Source organism: Salvelinus sp. IW2-2015, unplaced genomic scaffold, assembly GCF_002910315.2.
Source record: "Salvelinus sp. IW2-2015 unplaced genomic scaffold, ASM291031v2 Un_scaffold4745, whole genome shotgun sequence".
Lineage (NCBI taxonomy): Eukaryota > Metazoa > Chordata > Actinopteri > Salmoniformes > Salmonidae > Salvelinus > Salvelinus sp. IW2-2015.
The window spans coordinates 10,069-14,267 of record NW_019946014.1 but is presented as its reverse complement, the minus strand read 5'-3'; the positions used below and the strand labels follow the sequence as shown (position 1 = coordinate 14,267).

Sequence of the window (4,199 nt, the reverse complement as noted above, 5' to 3'; positions counted from 1 at the left end):
AGAGAGAGAAGAGAGAGAGAGAGCAGAGAGAGACAGAGACAGAGAGAGAGAGCACAGAGAGAGAGTGAGAGAAGCGAGACAGAGAGACAGAGAGAGAGAGACAGAGAGAGAGAACAGAGAGAGAAGAACAGAGAGAGAGCGAGAGAGCAGAGAAGAGAGCAGAGAGAGAGTGAGAGAGAGACAGAGAAGAGAGAGAGGCACAGAGAGAGAGTGAGAGAAGAGAGTGAGAGAGAGACAGAGAAGAGAGAACAGAGAGAGAGGAGAGAGAGAGCGAGAGAGAGAGTGAGAGAGAGGTTACTCCTCATGTTTTTCCTGTCCATATCGTCTTCCTATAATAAGACTAAGAATAGACTAACCTTTCTATCGTCCTATTGACTTCTCTCATACATAATGCATCGTTTTCCTCCTGGTTTACAGTGTGTTCTTAGTGAATCTTTAATCCGTAACACCCTCTCCCGTTGCCTGCCTGGACAACAAACATGGCGCACGCGACCTTTGACGTTTGATCTTTAGGGAGGACAAAGAGTCGACAGTGTAATAAGTAATGGAAGACAACACAAAGCAACATACCAACAACTAGTATTACCTCTAAGCAGGTAATGGAAATTAAGCTACAGCCAGCTGGCTAGTACTTTTCAGACTGGGCTAGTAAAAATATGCCACACTACTCTGTGGCTAATTATTTCTTTCAAGTACCGCATCGCACGGAAGTTTGGACTAATGTTTCCTGGGCTGGTGGAAATCACAGTCTATAGCCCGGCTGGCCAGTGCCAAAATCCTTAAGTTCCATCAATGTCTCTAAGAGTAGATGTAGCCTAAGACTGTGTTAGTCCACTGAGCTAAAAGCCTAGAGGTTCTGAGCAAGATAAGAGTGTTGGGGTCACCAGTAGGTTTGACCTCTCACCTCACTACCTCACTGCACAGCAGGTTACTCATAAAACTGTAACAACAACAACATGAGGAAACGGTAAAGGGGTGTGAACACTTTGTAAAGACGCTGTATATAACAATGTTTTGTGAGTAACCTGCTGTGCAGTTGAGGTAGTGAGGTGAGAGGTCAAACCCAAATCACTACTGATCTTGCCTCAGAACCCTCTAGGCCAGGGGTGTCAAACTCATTCCACGGAGGGCCTATTGTCTGCAGGTTTTTGGTTTTTCCTTTCAATAAAGCCCTAGACAACCAGGTGTGGGGAGTTCCTAACTAATTAGTGATGTTAATTCATCAATCAAGTACAAGGGAGGAGCGAAAACCCGCAGACACTCGGCCCCCCGTGGAATGAGTTTGACACCTGTGCTCTAGGCTTTATTTAGCTCCGTGGACTAACACAGTCTTAGGCTACATCTACTCTTAGAGACATTGATGGAACTTAAGGATTTTGGCCACTGGCCAGCCGGGCTAGTAGACTGTGATTTCCACTAGCCCAGGAAACATTAGGTCCAAACTCTGTGCGATGCGGTACTTGAAAAGACATAATTAGCCACAGAGCTAGTGTGGCATATTTTCTACTAGCCCAGTCTGAAAAGTACTAGCCAGCTGGCTGGCTAGCTTAATTTCCATTACCTGCTTAGAGGTAATACTAGTTGTTGGTATGTTGCTTTGTGTTGTCTTCCATTACTTATTACACTGTCGACTCTATTGTCCTCCCTAAAGATCAAACGTCAAAGGTCGCGTGCGCCATTGTTTGTTGTCCCAGGCAGGCAACGGGAGAGGGTGTTACGGATTAAAGATTCACTAAGAACACACTGTAAACCAGGAGGAAAACGATGCATTATGTATGAGAGAAGTCAATAGGACGATAGAAAGGTTAGTCTATTCTTAGTCTTATTATAGGAAGACGATATGGACAGGAAAAACATGAGGAGTAACCTCTCTCTCACTCTCTCTCTCGCTCTCTCTCGCCTCCTCTCTCGCTCTCTCACTCTCCTCTCCTCTCTCACTCCTTCTTCGCTCTCTACTCTCTCTGCTCTCCTCTCTCTCTCCTCTCTCTCTCTCTCTCTCTCGCTCTTCTCTTCTCTCTCTCTCTCTCTCTCTCTTCCCCCCCCCTCCCCCCCCCCACGGTGTTGTCCAACTGACTCTCAATAGCAGTGCATATGGAGGGACACCACAAGCTGAACCACCTGTGTGTATCCACTGTTCACATATAATCATCATCATTAACATTGTAATCTTCCTCCCTTCTTAGATGTCATGGTGCCCTCCGTACCGTAGTTCTAAATTCCGTCACGTCTACGTAAGGCCTCCACCAAAGACCACGGTTACCACGGAATTCCGATCACGCACAGCGTCCATGACACCACTACTGCTCCGTCAACCCACTCTTCATTGCCATAGTAACGAATGCTCGGGGGCGGTGCTTTCTTGGTCCTCTCCATCCATCACGTACGTTTACCGGAAGAGGCTATACGGACACGTCCGTGCCCCCAAAAAAATGATGATGCATGTTACACAGCGAGAATGAGTGGGGATCGACAAACGGATTTGGTTCATCCTTATGAGGCCTTGCCCAGCCAGTTTAGTTTATTATTATGGTTGTGGCTAAGAAACTTCTTCAGAGTTAAAACTTGTCTGCTTGAAGTCGTGGAAGATTGTAAGAATCATTCAATTTTATTGGACTACAAAGCCTGCTCACCCTGGCCTGATATTAGCTACACTATCTAGCCACTTCCCTCTCCTTACTGGCCTGATATTAGCTACACTAGCTAGCTACTTCCCTCTCCTTTACTGGCCTGATATTAGCTACACTAGCTAGCTACTTCCCTCTCCTTACTGGCCTGATATTAGCTACACTAGCTAGCTACTTCTCTCCTTACTGGCCTGATATTAGCTACAACTAGCTAGCTACTCCCTCTCCTTACTGGCTGATATTAGCTACACTAGCTAGCTACTTCTCTCCTTACTGCCTGATATTAGCTACACTAGCTAGCTACTTCCCTCTCCTTACTGGCCTGATATTATACACTAAGCTAGCTACTTCCCTCTCCTTACTGGCCTGATATTAGCTACACTAGCTAGCTACTTCCCTCTCCTTACTGGCCTGATATTAGCTACCCCACTAGCTAGTACTCCTCCTTATGGCCTGATAATTACACTAGCTAGCTACTTCCCTCCTTACTGGCCTGATATTAGCTACACTAGCTAGCTACCTCCCTTCCTTACTGGCCTGATATTATTACCACTAGCTAGCTACTTTCTCTCCTTACTGGCTGATATTAGCTACACTACCTTAGCTACTTCCCCCTCCTTACTGGCCTGATATTAGCTACACTAGCTAGCTACTTCTCTCCTTTACTGGCCTGTGATAATAGCTACACTAGCTAGCTACTTCCCTCTCCTTACTGGCTGATATAGCTACACTAGCTAGTACTTCCCTCTCCTTACTGGCCTGATATTAGCTACAACTAAGCTAGCTACTTCCCTCTCCTTACTGGCCTGATATTAGCTACACTAGCTAGCTACTTCCCTCTCCTTACTGGCTGATATTAGCTACCACTAGCTAGCTACTCCCCTCTCTCTACTGGCCTGAATATTACTTACACTAGCTAGCTACTTACCCTCCTCTACTGGCCTAATATTAGCTACACTAGCATAGCTACTCCCCTCTCCTTACTGGCCTGATATTAGCTACACTAGCTAGCTACTCCCTCCTTACTAGGCCTGAATTAGCATACACTAGCTAGCTACTTCCTCTCCTTACTGGCCTGAGAATATTACACTAGCTAGGCTACTCCCCTCTCCTTACTAGGCCGATAATAGCTACACTAGCTAGTACATCCCTCTCCTTACTGGCCTGAATTTAGCTACACTAGGTAGCTACTTCTCTCCTTACTGGCCCTGATATTAGCTTACACTAGATACAGCCTACTATCCCTCTCCTTACTCGCTGATATTAGCTTACCACTTAGCTAGCTACTCTCCGCTCTCCTTACTGGCCTGATATATAGCTACACTACAGCTACTCTCCCTCTCCTCTACGACTGATATTAGCTACACTAGCTAGCTACTTCCCTCTCCTTACTGGGCCTGATTATTAGCTACACACTAGCTACTTCCCTGCTCTTTACTGGCCTGATAATTAGCACACACTAGCTACCCCTGTCTCTCCTACTGCCTGATAATTACTACACTAGCTAGCTACTCCCCCCTCCTACTGCCTGATATTAGCTACCACTAGCTAGCTAATCTCTCCTTGTGGTGGTGT

At 46.1% G+C, this 4,199-nt stretch overlaps 1 long non-coding RNA gene across 1 annotated transcript in view; it reads left to right on the top strand.

Moving 5' to 3' along the window:
* LOC112077602 (uncharacterized) overlaps positions 1 to 4,199 on the top strand; it is a 15,622-nt gene that overhangs the window by 8,485 nt on the left and 2,938 nt on the right. Inside the window, exon 2 of the long non-coding RNA XR_002895440.2 lies at positions 2,184 to 2,380. This is a non-coding gene — a long non-coding RNA (uncharacterized lncRNA). The remainder of the gene's footprint in view (positions 1 to 2,183; positions 2,381 to 4,199) is intronic.